At 38.6% G+C, this 16,949-nt stretch overlaps 1 long non-coding RNA gene across 1 annotated transcript; it reads left to right on the top strand.

The window, feature by feature from the left end:
- The first annotated feature begins 10,549 nt into the window (after nucleotides 1-10,549).
- On the top strand, nucleotides 10,550-14,909 carry LOC121632144. Its single transcript, XR_006008885.1, has 4 exons — nucleotides 10,550-10,664; nucleotides 12,566-12,657; nucleotides 12,765-13,049; nucleotides 13,142-14,909. It is a non-coding gene; the product is annotated as an uncharacterized LOC121632144 (long non-coding RNA).
- The last annotated feature ends 2,040 nt before the right edge of the window (nucleotides 14,910-16,949 follow it).

Consider the following 16,949-nt stretch of genomic DNA (forward strand, 5'->3'; position numbering starts at 1 on the left):
AATGTGTTAAGGACCTAACAAGTATGAATACTCTCAACTTTGGTGCAGATCCCATGTATTTCTATGCAGATACGAGCCAACCGTCTATCATAGCGAGAAGCCTTTTTTTCGTCGGTTGCCACGGTAACATACTTTGTCCTATTAGAAAGGTTTGAATAGTGTTTGGTCCCAAACTTGTCAGGAAGCTTCCCACCGAGTTTGGAGTGACTAGCACGAATCCCCTCAGACTAGTTCGTTCAAATATGATGAGTATAAAGTGAAAAAAATGGGGGGGGAAATGGATGGAAACTCCATTGCCATGGCAACCTGTGTTTAATTGAGTTTTTGCTCGACTTGGGGTGTTACACATGTGTGCCGAATTTCGTCTTCATAAGTCAAAGTAGACATTCGGGACCCAATTCATTTTTGGAATTTTTTTGTGTCTAGGTGTCGCTGTTGAGCCATTTTTTAATTAAAGTCTATGCGGACCTTAGAACATCGAAATTTTTGGGTTTGATGTGTGTGCCAAATTTCACAACTTTTCATGGGTGTTTAGTGGGTCATATTTGGCCTCAAAGTTCTTAGAAAAAATCAATAAGTATACCAAAAGTGCGCATAATTAATATCCCTTACAGTACATTGTATTAGTTATGATTTTTCAGACAAGTCAAAGTTACATGGTTATTGACAAACTGACAAAAATGACAAAACTCAAACTGACAAGTTAGCGTTGTGCAAATGTCTCCCTCTCTAGCATTTTCTTTCAGTTTATGCCCCTTATGTTCTCTAGATAAATGAGCCTTGAAGGCAGCAATTTTCCTAAATGTCCGTGGACAGTCAGGCACGCCACATGAAAAAAGGCAGTTTGGTGAATTACTGTGAAGTTTCACATGTTGTGTAAAACCAGTTTCTGTTTTACTTTCATGGTTGCACTGTTTGCATTGCTAGATGTCATGAGCATGACATAAACACACTGGAAAAATAATTCAGGCTGCCAGAATTGTCTCAGAGGCTGACATAGTTTTAATCTTATAACAGTCTTCTGGTTTTGCATTCACCATGCATTCACAAGCAAGGAATATGCATTGTTGTATGTACTTCCTTAGTACATACATAGTATAAATGAATGAATGAATAAATAAATAAAATAGATGTTAAATTAGGTGGAAGATGGAAGTACACAGACAAGACTACAAGACTCAAGATTGAATAGTTGGACCATCGGCAGAGAAGAATCTAGAAGCAGTTCCACACAGACATTAAGCACTGCTTCATGGAGCCACCCAGCCCACACCTTCCACCCATCTGGCCAGGGATGAAGAGGAAATGTCTTGATGATGATGAGGAGAGGATTACAGAGAAACTGTCTGGCCACCACAAAATGTTTCTTTATAGAAGTCCAGGCCAATCCTGCATGTTCAAAGCCACAAAGCAATGCTTATCCTTTGCTTTGTTCCATGTTTCCCCACAGGGTGCTTCAGAGGCCGAGGTCAGGCGGAGAGTGAGGCTGGAGGTCAGAGATCTACAGCAGCCTGCCAGTTCGACTACCAGAGCTTAACCCCGTCCTGAAAACTCTGTATGAAGACTGGCTGCGGGGTCAGGACTTACCACAGGCCATCAAGCTGCTGCACACAGAGTACAAAGATCGGAGTCAAAGCCACACACAGCCCCGACACATGCAGTGGTGAGAAGAAATGGCTGCTTTCCTTTAAAGACGTGAACAGCTGCTTGGTGCTGGTCCTGCTTTTACCAACTCATCTGTCATTCTGGGCCAGTTAAGGACAAACTGTGGACCACACAGACATTCTCCATAAAGCCACAGGAGGGCGGTGTTTGTCTTTTAATAATGGCTGCTCCTTATGTTTTACCCTGAGCCTGAGGCACAAGGGTCCAGAACCCACAAAACAGCCACGCTTGTATTTTTACCAACTGAAGCAGTTTTGTAAATCAGTTGTGTAACGAGTTATTAATAAATGAGATTAAGCCAGCAGCTCTGGGACGTAACAGCATGTGTTGCAATCATGGACAGTACAGAGCAATAAGCCACTGAGATAACATGCAAGAAGCTATTTTATCACACCTGGAATTCACAAAGTTGTGGATACAGAGGGCACATGTTAGCAGATGAGTGTAAATCTATCAGTCCACTATGAGACAAGCTGTTTTCTTTTGTGTTAAAGTTACCGTCTGTTCTTCCTGAATGACCTGATAATGTCCCGTCAGTCTAACGCCTGGAGCTGCGTGCTTGGGTTGTATCATCTTTTTCTTCCAATGCTATAAACTAGTATTTTTTAAAAAGTTATTTGTTGTTCAGGTTTCTTTAATGGACGGGAAGCTGTTCTCTGTGATCTTCCCACATTTTTAACCATCTGCTGCAGTGTCGTCTCACCAAACCACACCGCCCACCACTCATCTGTAGAGGTAGGCTAGGGCTGGGAGGCAGAGACCAGCAGCCTTAATAATAAATAAACATGATGCATTTTATTTTATTTATTTATTTTTTTACTTGTCCTGTGCAGCATGGTAGCGGCAGAATGATGGCCTGGCTGCTGTGTTGCAATGAACAAAATTTTTTTTTAGCTTTATGGGTATAAAGCTCCTCTTGGTGATCTGAGTTATTTATTTATTTTTATCTTATTTTTAATTATGGATTTTATGTAATTGACTGGAGGGCACAGACAAAAAAGGAGACTAATAAAGAGAAGTAAAACAGAAAGCAGAAAAATTTAAATAGAGACAAAGATACAGTAGAAAGAAGCAACAACCCTTTCAGCCAACCTAACACCAGACAACCAGCTGCTACGCCTGTACAGAAACAACAGAAGTTCCTACGGCTTTTATAGGTAAACTAAGCTGACAATCATCAGGAGTTCCTAAAGAAATCAAGAAAGCAATTACATGTATCACAACAACAACCAAAGTACCAGAAACAGCACACACACACACAAAAAGTAGTTCTTAGTGTATAAACCAACTTAATGTGTCAGCATACTGAGGATGAGGAATGATCAAAGATGAGTGTGATCATGCAAATGTGACCACGCCTCTACGGGGGCTAGAGGCAGAGGGTGGCCCAGAGACCCAGGCCATCGGCAGCAATCCTGGAGCACGAACCCAAGCTGCCCCATCACAAACACTACCCCGAACCCATCCAGGGTGGCCAGAGCAAAGGGCCCAGGACCTCAAGAGACCAGAAGCGATCCCTCTTCACTCTGCCCGCCCGGTGGCGCCAAGGAAAGAGGGGTGTGAGAGGATCCCACTGCCCTCACCTTCCCCGCTCATGTTTGTGAAGTGTGTGTTGTTTGCAATTAAAATTGAGGTGCAGTAACCACGCCATCCCGAAAGCGAGGCCACAAAGCAGCCCCACCCTCCATGCACTACATGGCCCGCCCCCCAAATGTTGTGTTGTGTTCTTGTGTTTTGATGTCTAAGTGTAATTCAAACTGAGAGGCGAGCTGCCACAGGGTGCAGCCAAGGAGGCCACGTATGACCCCCACAGCTCCAGATGTGCACGCCTCCCAAGTCCCCACATGTTTGTGTGTGTGTGAAGAGAGAGAGAAAGAGGGCCCGGGGATGTAAGTCCAGAGGGAAGCCAACATCCCTTCATAATGTGAGCCACTGGCTGTAGTAAGCACCCCAGTTCTCCCGGAGGCCCCCCAGGGCAAGACAGGACAGGAGCAGCTGTCACCCATGACCAGGACACACAGTGACCGCAGCCAATGAGCCGCCACCAACCCCAGAAGGTACCCACCCACCACACGCCTAGGGGGGAAGGGCAGTGGGAGAGCCCACACCTGTGGCCCACCACCCCCGGGCCTAGAAGTCAGAACCTGCATACAGGTGTGCAGGACCACAAGGCATGGAAATAGGTGTGGATCATGTTATCAGTTGATTGGGACAGACCCATACTGAACATCTTTTGTCCTGTATTACCAGTTCTTTAAAGAATGTTTTATTGTATTAGTTTCATATTTGAATTCTTAGACATTTAAAGGTGTTTAAACATATTTGTAAATCCGTCCACATATTTTTGAGTTATGTTGCTGATGGACAGACCAGCGCTGCAGAATACATAGAAATGAAGTATTTCTGTAAATTAAAAAAAAAAGAAATATTAGAAGTATTTTTCATTTCATCAAGCTTCCTCAGGAAAAAGAGGTGTTAATGTGCCTTCTTCTACATTATGTGTTATTAACTATATTTACAATGATTTAATAAAGAAAATATACCTATGTTTTATGTATAAAGACAAAACAAATTTTAAAAAAGAAAAAAGGGTACTTACCAAGTCTTCAAATGAAACTAAAACCACAAGTGAGGGACATGTTATTCTTTACTAAACAAAAAACAGCTGGTACGTAGCCGCATGTGAGGGCTAGGTACCAGCAACTGTCTAAAGGTATGCTTTTATAAGAGCATCTGATTAGCAGCACCTGGCTGCTACATACCCTCTTAATTCTCCTAGAAGAAATAACCATGTACTTCACACCGTGCTTCCATAACTTGGCTAAGTTGTTTTTTGTTGTTGGTTGGATCATTTGTTATCTGTGTACAGATTACATAAAACTTTTATTTCAAGTGTAGTGAGGTGGTGTTGGCTACAAAAGAAATAGTTCTATAAATGAAAAGAAAAGAGGGTCACAACGCCAATTGGGGGAGTTAAACCCCCAGTAAACATAAAACTAAAAGGTACGTCCAAAATAAAATGCACCAGGGCAGATGGATTCCCATAAAAAGTTTATATTTTTACAATCTTCTTTTAAAAAGAACACAGTTAATAAATAAATTTTAAAAAAGCTGACAATTCCCCAAAACACTTCATATGCGAGGGTTTAGATTACACTGAAGCTTCAGCCCTGTAAACAAAAAAGGGGTTAAAACATGCCAATCAAAAATAAGCAACATGCAACCAAAACAATACAAATAATATTAACAAAAATCTGGGGCTGCATCCACTGTGGTAATCAATCTGGGATTCACCCCTTACGCTGGAGTGAAAGATTGAATTGTCAGTAACAATCAATTGTCTACTCACAGATGGACAGGATGAGCAGACAGGAATCCCAACGGAAACAAAACAGCAGGGTGTCCACACCTGATAGCGTAGGACACGCTAATCCCCGTGCCAGTAGCTACACCCCTCCCATGGGGAGAGAGAACAGGCCAGTAGTACTGCAGCAGGTCTGGATGGCCAGTGGACCACAACACTGCGGAGAAACAATCAGCTGTAACCAAAGGCTGCCACTGCCCCAAGGGGAGATAATGCTGACACTGGCACACAACCTGCCAGATAGCGGAAACATTTCAGTCCTGGTACTGTTAGACCTCGGTGCTGCATTTGACACGGTCGACCATAACATCTTACTAGACCATCTGACAAGCTGGGTTGGACTTTCTGGCACTGCAATTAATTGGATTGAGTCCTGGTTTGAGTCCTGTCTATAGGTAACTATAAATCTGAGCAAACCAAATTAACCTGTGGGGTTCCCCAAGGCTGTATACTGGGGCTACTGATGTTCAACATCTATATGCTGCCATTTGCTCAAATTTTGAAAAACAACTAAATATGTTACCACAGTTATGCTGTTGACAGACAAATCTACATAACCATCTAACCAGGAGACTATAGCCCGATCCAAACTATGATCAACTGCATCGATCAAATTTAAGATCACATGTGCCAGAACTTCCTTCAATTAAATGAAGATAAAACTGAAATTATAATTTTGGAGCCAAGGAAGAAAGATTAAAGATCAGTACTCAGCTTTAAACAGCAAAATTCAAAACTAACAATCAAGCCAGAAATCTGGGAGTAGTCCTGGACTCAGACCTGAATTTTAGCAGTTATATTAAGACAGTTGTGAAGTCGGTATCACTTATAGGACACATCGAGGATTAAAGGACTGATGACTCAGCAGGATTTAGAAAAACTAGTCCATGCATTTATCTTCAGTAGACTAACAGGTCTCCCTAAAAAGTCTCCTAACAGGTCTCCGTAAAAAGTCCATCAGACAGCTGCAGTTAGCCCAGAACGCTGCTGCTCCAGTCCTCACTAAGACCAAGAAAGTAGATCCTAGAACTCCAGTCCTCAGATCTTTACACTGGCTTCCTGTCTGTCAAAGAACTGAATTCAAAATCCTGCTGTTAGTTTACAAAGACCTGAATGTTTTAGGACCAAAATACATTCAAGATCTTCTGGTTTGTTATGAACCAACCAGATCCCTCAGGTCATCAGGGTCAGGTCTACTTTCTGTTCCCAGAGTCCGAACTAAACGTGGAGAGGCAGCGTTCAGCTTTTATGCTCCTCACAAACTCAGAAAACTGCAGATCTGCTGACTTAGCAGTTTTAAATCAGGGTTAAAAACTTTTCTGTTAAATTCCCCACACTTTATATTCTGCTTTTTTTTAATCTATTTTTATATATTTTTATTTTATTTCAGGTCTTTTAATCCATTTTTTCCTGTTTTTAATTTATTTTATTTCTTGCAAAGTTCGTTTTTAATGCACTTGCTTCTTGCATCCCACTGTAATGCTTTTAATGTTTTGTGCCTTACTTGCCTTACTTGTGTTTCTCTTTACTTAAATGACTATTAAGAGACATTGGCAAACAACCAAGATGAGGTCAGAACGCCATAAAATTAAAACAAGAGAAAGACAACAGGAGCTTTCAATTATCCAGCTGGGGACAGAAATTTGTCTTGATGCCAAAAGTAACACATCAGGTAGAATTGTGGGCTCATGATAGTATCTAAACACATACCTTCAAGCTGTTGTGGATTGCATAAGCACAGAAATGGTTGAATGGCTCCCAACACAAAATGGTAGAAATGCTGAATCAAAAGAACAGGTGAACAATATGCTTGTATTTATTATTAAAGGAATAAAAGGACAAAACACAAAACAAGAACAAAACAATTAGATTATAACAAGACACCACCAAGATCCGGACTTAAGGCCATAGGCCAACATGTAATATACATGTTACATGTTATACATAATACACATAACAAATAAACACATCAGTATTTTGTCAAGAAGCCGTCGACGTAAGGACCCAAATGCAGGCTTGATGAGGCAGGAGGTGGGCCGGTGCAGGTAAACAGTTTTCAATAAGGCAAAATTTAAGTTACATAACCAAAGAATCCAGTTGCAAAAACCTTGATACTAACAAAGTTTGACATGAACACGGCAAGGAAGAACAGAAACCAATGGACTTAAATACACTGAAGGACAAGCTAGACACAGGTGAAGTGAATGAGCAAGTCAGACCAGGTGAACTAAAGAGCACCAAACAAAAAGCAACACAAGACTAACATAACCCTAAATACAAGAAACCAAGAACATGAAACAAGAACATAAACCGTGAATCATGATACATTCCTATGATTATTATTATGAAAACAGATTAGTACCAGAAGTTAAACCTCCCCTCTTTAGTAAATCTGCAATTTAACGATAAGTGAGCTAAAACAAGTTGCCAGATTTTGAAGAAGTGTTCATTTTTCCCTTCAGTGTAGCAGAGCAGTTTTATTTTTTGTGGGTCCTTTCCTTCATGGCTCTGTTTTGCTTTCTGTCATTATTGCACCTGCTTTCATTTAGCTGGTTCACATCATCTGATCTTGATTAGGCCCATTGTATTTATGCTGTATTCTGCTGTGAACAAGTTATTTTAATACCCTTAAATTAAACCATTTTTTAAAAACTAAATTTTCCTGCCCAACTAACATGGACTCATCATACAAGGGCGACCTCCTGAAATGATCTTGCAACCCCCAGATTGGGAAAAGCTGTTCTAGCTTCTATCAGCTGTGATTCAAACCTGCTGGCAAGTGATGCATTTATTGCTGAAAGGGATACAAAATGAAAATATTATCATTCAGATACTTCGACTAGCATTGATCCTTATGAAATTTAGCTTCTTCTTCTTCAGAAAATCTCTGTGGTTCAAAGAGCTGAGCATGACATAGCATAGCATAACGTAGCATAGCATAACGTAGCATAGCATAACGTAGCATAGCATAACGTAGCAGAGTAAACAGGGAAGGCAGTGTTGCAAGCTATTTTCTAATGAAGACAGGAAGAGCAGGCATCACCAGTTATTACTAAGTTTAGTTTTTACTATCCAAACTGGTGAGGGACTTTAGCTCTGAAAGGAAACCATCAGGCAAAGCAGGTTGAATTGTGAACTGCTGATGAAATATTTAGAAAGTAATGTAACTTAAAAGTAGCTGGAGAAAGTATTTAAATGTCCTCAGATAGCATCATATAGTTAAATCAGGCCCGAAAATTCTCACGGACTGAGTAATTCATACTTTTCTCATGGCTTCATGCCACAAACATGACGTTAAAAACCTATTAGCTATTATTAACTGATAAGGTGGTGGAAAAAAATACAGTCTGACAGTGTGTGTGAATAAGTTAGTAGCATAGTGGTGCACGAGAGGCATTAGCTCATAGACATCAGAGCTATTTTTTGTATTTGTGAAACATTAAAGAGCCATAGTTTCTTCATTTCAGGCATAATACTGCCAAGGTTGTAACTTGTTTTTGTTAATTTATTTTAGTCTTTCAAAACTTTTGTATAATCTTTACAAAAATAAAAAATAACTATGTATCTATATATGTTTATATATGTAAAAAAGAATTATTATCATTATTATAACTCAGTTATGGAGCCATCTGTAACTTAACGTCTTAACATTGTTTGCATCTTTGCTTTCTCCACATACTGTAGTCACTCCTCTACATTTCATCATCAGGATGGGCTTCATGCCGAGCATGTTCCATCCACCCACACATTTGGAACTGATGCCAATTTGTTTTTTCTTTTCTTGTTTTCAATGGAAAATTTCCTCACTGTGTTAAACTGTGCAGATTCCTTTAAGCAGAAATGGTTTACACTAATAACCTTTGTGTAAAGTTGGAAACTGTCCAGTTTTCCACAGACACATTCCACAAGAAATAGTTTCAGGCTGCTGAACTGCAGCAACTAGATTTATTTTCCACCGTTAAAAATCTTTTTTTCCTTTGTCAGCACTTTGGGGCTTATTATTTCCATAAGGCTGATTTTTAAAACTCTCTACTTGTCATCACAGGAATAGAAAGGAAAAGAGCAACCATGATGTTATCTTATGTTGTAAAATATTTGACAAATAACCTGTCTGTGTGAAGTAAACGTGTGTATATGGATCAAAAGTTGGGTAAATGCTTGCATTTGTAAAATCAAATATAAAATGGTAATGTAATGGGGAATGTAATGGAGAATGTAAACAGTACATGCATCTGTTTACAAGTTAGGTAGTTTATCTAAAGCATATGTTGGTTTTATCATATAGCTGTGATCCAGACCAGCATACTGTCCTGGAAGGTTTACAGTTCTCTGCTCCAGTGTACCTGATTCAAATGAAAGATCTCCCATTAAACTTGTCATTAAGTTTTGAAGAAGCTATTTAATCAGCCTTTAAAAGCCTTTTACAGCAATTGAAGCAGGGAAATGTATAAAACACACAGGGTAAGGACTGAGGAGCTCTCATGTAGAGGTTGTGTTCTACATCTCTTCATGGATAATATCTGTCGGGGTCAAATTCATCATGAAGAGACCAAATCTGTGAAATTGGACGACATATTTCTAACATTGTTAAATCTTACTTTCAAAAACAAAATGCACATCAACATTTTTATACGATTTTTTAGAGAACTTCATTTGAATAAGTGCTTGTTAACTTGTACACATGGTTTACTACACACTCATGCTGTTTCCTGCAAAACTACATAAACTACATAAACTTAATCCAACACACCTCAGCTCATCACACTGGCCCTAAACAGTAAAAGCCCCAGGGACCCCCTGTGCTCTTTGGGGGACCCAGTTGGGTTTGGTCCAGGGACTCCAGGTTGAGAACCACTGCTCTGCACGACACAGTGGGGAAAACAACAATGTTCAGTCAGAGGCTTCTTCAGGTTCCCTGCAACACAGAACAATCTGTCAGCCGCCGTCAGCATCTGGAACTTTGCCAGTTAATCTGTGATTGTTTGATTTCTCTCAGGGAATCAATTAAGTATTTTTTATAGATTTCACTTCATTTGTAAAAGCACAAATATGTATAATTTAAAAGCTCTTTTCTCTTTAGAATGACTCTGGAAGCTTCTTTTGCTCGCTTCTGTTCCATCTTTGGCAACTTCTCTTTGTGAATAAACATGTAGCTGAAATCTGAGAATAAACCAGGCATTTAGTGTTTACGTTTTTTCTAACCTTTTATGGGAATGGACAAACAGAGCTCAGCAAGCCCCAACAATAAATAAAAATTAATCATGGATTCAGATAAACCGCAGCAGCCTCTTGTTGCTGTTTTTGTTGGAAAGTTTTTATCTTTATCACGGTGAACTCCACAGTCCCATGAATTTTCATTTACACTAAAGAAGAGTCAGAGTTAGCAGAGCAGGAGCCGACATGTCAGCAGCTGTCAGTGATATTTAATATTTTTATCTTTTTATTCCCTACAGGCAATTTTGGAAGAACTTTGACTGTGTGAGAAGCAACATGTCCATAACCCTCCCTTTTACAACCTTTTTTTAAGTTTCACTTTACAAAAGGGAACTCCCACACTTCTTCATTCAAGAGTAATCTGTTCGGGTTTTTCCAGGATCATTACCAACCATCCCCTGACAAGTAAACGCTCCTTCAAGTAAGTCATCTTCATTTCTGCAGATTCTTCTTCATTTTACTTTGTTTGTTAACAGGTCATGTGTCTCCAAAGCTAATGCACAGGTTTTATTAGACTATCTTGTAGAGTTTGCTTCAGCTGGATTTAACATTTGTGTTTTTTATGGTCATTTCATAAAACCAAAATGTGAGATTAATGCACTTGTTACTCATTATGTGCATTGTGTTGCTTATCCACAGGACATATTCATATATTTTAATCAACCATCTCTATTTGTTTGTTAATTTCTGCAAGGAGTAGCAATTTATTAATAAGCTGCAGTGTGATTTTTCTAATATACCTTATATAGCTGTCTTATAACACTGCAGTTATATTTACTCTGAAAAATCTGCTATTTATGGTTGATTTTGCAACTTTATGACAAACCATTTTCATCACTGTACTTTGTCCTTCAGACTATATAAATCATACATCTGTCACTTTCATTTTTAGATGGTTCATCTGTTTAGTCTGGAGTGTGTTGCTGTAACTTACATCTCCTCTTGTTTGTTTTTGGTTTGAAAAATAGAAAATTTAATCTCATGCTGCTACTAAGTGAATGCAGCAAAAGCTCATCCATCCTGATGTCTAATAACTATCATTCCACAATTATTAGAAAAGTTCATGCACATAATTACTGTTGCCTGGATTCATGTCTGCATAGATTTGACCTCAGAGATTCTTTCTGCATTTTAACGTGTTGATTATAAATCTTGAAGTTCTGAGACAGAATAATGTTTATGTTAGATACATTTATAATATCTTTAGAAAAGGGAAATAAGCTTTTCAGTGGGTTGCATCTGTTTCACTTTCTAAACCATCTTCAATTGTAACCTGATCCAGCGGTTAATATACAAGCTTAGAAGTTTAGTTCAGGCTTGGACTGCAGACATGTCCTGCTCTGATTACAAGCAGGACATGTTAGATGTGAGTTGGTTACTTAACTTTAGGAAAAGGAAAAGGTTTTTCAGTGTGCTGCTTGACATCTAATAACCCATTTTACTACCTTCTGCAGTATGCAGCATACTTACTCACCTGCTAATCCTGTAACCACTGATTCAGCCATTATTAAACAATATAATATCTAAAGTCCTCCTCTGTTTATGAGCTAATTCCCTCGGTGCTCATCTCCAGTAAGACCGTAGTCCAGCACCGCCTACAATCTTACTGGAACTGATCCTGGTTACTCTTGATGTTAGCTGTTAGTTAGCTACTCGGTTTGTTTTGCAGACCTGTCATGCTCTGTTTACAGCCCAGATCAGATTATGTAATCTCTCGTGTCATATCCAAACAAAATGACATTCAGTTTGTTTCATTTCGAGGCACTGCAGTATCCCATCATAAGAATACGAGCCTGCAGAGCCTCAGTGGGTTACAGTGTCATCCTGAAACCAGGAGGCTGGTGATGAAGTGCATGAATGAACCTAAATAACTTAGAATGAACATCTGACATATCTTCTGTCACTTTCTCATTTTATTTCTGGAGAAACGGATGCAGAGTTTTAAATGAAATTTTAAGCTTGTAGAAGAGGAGAGGAGTTCCTTTGTGTTTTGTTGTTACAGATTAAGTGCTGTCAGCCACCAAGTGCTAATCTTTTGTTTATGAGCTGATTTATTATTGATTATTGATGATTTAATGTCAGAAAAAGATGATGTTTAGTATCAGTAACTCCTGGCTGGGGTTTAAAACTGTATATAAATATAACAGACAAGCAAAATAAAGAGGAAGGAAGAAGTTATGTGACTTAGTTATAACCACTTTAACCGTTTCTGAATCTAGCAGAGTTTCTTCTGGCTCTCTGAATTCACATGTGAAATTGTTAATGACATCAGGTGATCATTGCTTAGACAGCACATTTATTATCTTCTCCTCTTTCTTCTAGATCTAAAGACAGCAAAGCTACCAGGATGTCCTGCCTTTGGATGAGTCTGAGTCTGCTCTTTGTCCTACAGCACAGCGTCTCATCAGATGAAGGTATTTTCAGATGTTAATATTCTGTAGATGCTTCTACAGTAACTTTAAATTCATTGGAAATAAAAGAAATGAAAGCTGACATAATTTCTTTTTGTTTTCTCATTCAGACGTGAAAGTGAACTGCCCCCAAACAGTGGAAGTCAAAGCTGGGGACTCAGCAACGATAAACTGCAGCATAAAATGCAACGGAATTTACTGTAATGGCATAAGTTTTAACTGGAGTGATACACGTGAACCTGATCTGTGTGAAAATACCAACAGCTACAAGTGTGAATGGGATAACAGGACCTATGTGTCGCTGACCATCCTGAAAGCCATGACGGATGAAACTGTCAGAGTTAATGTTTTTTTAATATGTGGTTTGCACGACAATAGTACACAAATAAAGATAGGTGAGTAGCTTTCATTATCTTAAAATCTACCTATTTCTTTTTTGGACAAACAGAACAAATTATATTTAAAATGAGTGTCTTTTATCTGGCAGCGTCTTCTGAGAAAATAGAGAGCCCATCTGACGACACGGGGAGTTGGACCATTGTGATAGCCATCATGATTTCTGTTTTCAGTGTCATCATTATTGTAGGAATTTTATTTTTCCTGTATCGAACCAAAAAGTTCTCAAAAACTGCCTCACACCAAGCAGTAAACCAAGAAGAAAACTCATCATCAGGTGAGGTTTGAACAGATGGCACCTGGACTTCTTCAGCTGTAAATAACTGCTGGGAATTTCAGGTTTTGAAGCACTGAGGACATTTGCTTTCCACTGTTCAAGGTCACATGTGAGCCACTGACCCACCTGATCGCTTCACTGTGACCTGTGAGGACTTTACCTTCCTGACCGACATCTTGGTCCATAGTGCACTTGGTTGTGAAAGTGCCTGGGAAGGAAAGTCAGACTTTTAGTATTTAAAACATGGGTTCACTTTCACATTGTGTGTAGTGGCTGGTTTATCTTCAGAGCTCTGAAGGCTACACTTTACTGATCTTTGTCTTAGTTTCTCTCGGTTTCAAAGCCTCCATGTGAGACGCTACGGTTGTATGCTTATGTAAAGATAAAGTGAGCTGGGCCTATTTTTCCAAATTGGTAAGCACATACTGCTGTGGCCGGTTATAAATCAGTCCTGTGCAGAACTTTTCTTCCAATCATCTTCATACAGAGACGTACGTATAGCAGGGAGGGAATGGGGTGTTAAGAGGTCAGTTGGCTTGTGTTACAATCAAAATATATATTTATTTTTTTCACTTTTATACTTTAATAATTATTAGATTTTTTGTATATATTATAATTTGGATGATGTAGCTTCACTGTACTCATATGTTTTCTAAATATAAGATGCTGGACCATCAACCATTTATTTTATGATGTTTTGCAGCTATTTTATACAGAAGCCTAGAGGGAACAATCCCTAAATTATTTATTCTAATGTTATCTCAAGGTCACAAATGAATTTATGTTATCTCTGAAATCTGTCTTTGTGTGTTCTCTACATGAGAGTGATTAAGTTGAGCTTGATAATGAGTTGTTCATGTATCAGCAATTAATTGTTCTTGTTTATCTGGGAAGAATCTACAGCAGCATGCTGAGACGTGCATGTTTTTATTCTCCATTTATAGTTTTACTGAACTCTAACAACTTGTTTTATTGGACATTTTAAAAGAGATTAACTCAGAAAACGTCAAGGTTAAAGATATTAAAGAGCCCTGAGCTTCAAATTAAAAACAAAAAAAAAATTATTTTTTTTTTGTGTGGTTTAAAAGTATTTAAGTAAACTGCTTATGACCATTGTCCTTATCTGTTATTGTAAACAAAAGTGAAAAAAAATGTTATAGTATAAATGAAATACTAAACTGATCTTTTCAAAAAAATGACTTAACCAGATTATTATTTTTACTGCATCTGTTTTATTATAAATGTTTTATTGTTGTCTTCAGTTTCTAATGATGGTTAAGCACTTTGGTCACTTGCTTTTAAAATGTGTTGTACAAGTAAATTTTATTTGATAAAGTCTAATCTTTAATCTTATTTTCTTTCTTTTTTGTGAAAACAGTTAAGTGTATGTTAATGTTGCCGAATTCCAAATAAAGTTGTTTATATTCACATGTGTCTCTACTTGCTGTTCTGACCACCAATGGAGACTTTTCCAATTATCTTCAATGTAAAAATTGTTTAATCAAGTTAAAACTGTATTTAAATAAAGGTGGAAGTACCAGAAGTCATAGCAAACATGAATGAATGAGCTGTTGCAAAGAGATGTGAATTAAGCAATGAATAAAAGAGCTGAATTTCTTTGTCTTTGCACCCATTTCATGAACATGATTAACCGTTTTATATTTCAATGGGAACATATGTAATAGAGCCCCACACTGTAACAAATTTACTATAGTTTACAGTTTTTTTTCTATACATTAACAGTGTTAAAACGTGTGCATAATATGAAGTTTAATTTAGACCATACTCAGTTAATCTAAAAATAATTCATATTGCATTGTATTTTACCAGAGTCATATTCACTGCAAAATAAAAGTCTTTACTAAAACTCTTTTGAAGTTCACATTAAAATCCTAAAAGCTATTTTCTCAACTCCTCAAAATATAATCTAAATAGTTTATCCATATGAACACATGAACATGGCTAGTCTTAGCATCACAAATTCAAGAAATATTACAACTGCCATATTTATAAGTATCATTTCAATATGAACAAATATTACTGTAGTTAACAGATGAGCAAGCATTTATTAACCTGACGTATAAACATTAAATGACATGCACAAGGCTTAAAGATCCATTTAAAGTTTGGACTTAAGGTATTATCTTTATAAAGAACGTTGTAACAGAGCTCGCTAGCCAACAACAACAAAGGAGGTAAGAACCCCTTTAAAACAGAAAAAATAAAGACACTCCCTGAAACAATTTTCCACATGTTATTATTAAGTAAAGCTTTCTCATTTTAGAATAGAATAGAAATACTTTATTAGTCCATTAAATGCCTGAGAAGAGCGCAAACGTGAGGATTGACTGCACTGTTCCTCTTTTCAACCACCTTCCCACTTCTTTGGCTCATTAGCCTTGCTGTCTTGGTACCAACGGTTGGATTGATGCAAACAAAACATCTGAAACCACAAAGAAAATTAAAGCCGCAAACCGGCACCCATTGGGTCCAAACCTCGTGGCCCCCGCCACCCGTCTCATACACCTTTTGCTAGCATGTTAGCTAATGTGCTAACATGCTATGTGTTACCAGGGGTCAGGTGTAAAGTAACGCAAAAATAAAGAACAATGTAAAAGTTCAACTCAATTTATTAATCACATAAACATAAGGGGTCATCCCCCAATTACTCCTCCTGTCATCTAACCCGGTATCCGCCTGCTCCCACCCGACTGGAAACGCACACCAAGAAGGCGAAAAACCCGCTTAAGACCCGATGGCGGGCAAAACCAAACCCACACACGATTGCACTACAACTCACTGCAAACTAACACCCAAGTCTGCATGCACAAGAGTCGGGTGTAGCACGGCTCCGGGTGATTACCGACAGGAGGGTTAAACTCATTCGTAGGGGGATGCCCAAACAAACAAAACAAACAAACAAAAATTAAACAGTTAGTCCGCCCGTATAATCAGCGCCACCACAAACAATTGGACCAGGAGCGGACTAACTTTAAAACAAAAACCCTAAAAGGACAGCAGGCAACGGTACCCAACAGCTGCAGAAAAAGAAATACAAAGTTACTACAAGAAAATACTTTAATTCAAACACAATACTCACAATTTACCTGCAGCGTTGAATTCCATTACTCAGTCAACATGCTTTTCCCAGGATCTAAAGTATTTCTGATTTCTGATCTACACCACTCAGATCCCAGCCCTGCATTACAGACCAAACTTAAAACTCATCCACCATATAAAATTCAACATATAAAAACATATTTACCTGATGCTACTAAAAACCACCTTGCACCAAGGCTGACGTGGCCCAGCGACGTCCTGGCAACTCCAACCAGGAAACTGGCACTCCCTACTACAGTGCCACTTCCCCTTTTATAGCGGAGCAGCCCTCATCAACACAGCGACATCCTATGGTGCCAACCGCTACATATGTAAGATGGAAAAATGTCTAGCTGAGAATCTGAAATGTTGATATACCTAGTTAGCGTTTTTTGCTAGCATGCTAACATGCTATGTTGCCATGGCAACAGGTGCTGTAATGTGTTAAGGACCTAACAAGTATGAATACTCTCAACTTTGGTGCAGATCCCATGTATTTCTATGCAGATACGAGCCAACCGTC

This window comes from Melanotaenia boesemani, chromosome 21 (assembly GCF_017639745.1).
Source record: "Melanotaenia boesemani isolate fMelBoe1 chromosome 21, fMelBoe1.pri, whole genome shotgun sequence".
NCBI lineage: Eukaryota > Metazoa > Chordata > Actinopteri > Atheriniformes > Melanotaeniidae > Melanotaenia > Melanotaenia boesemani.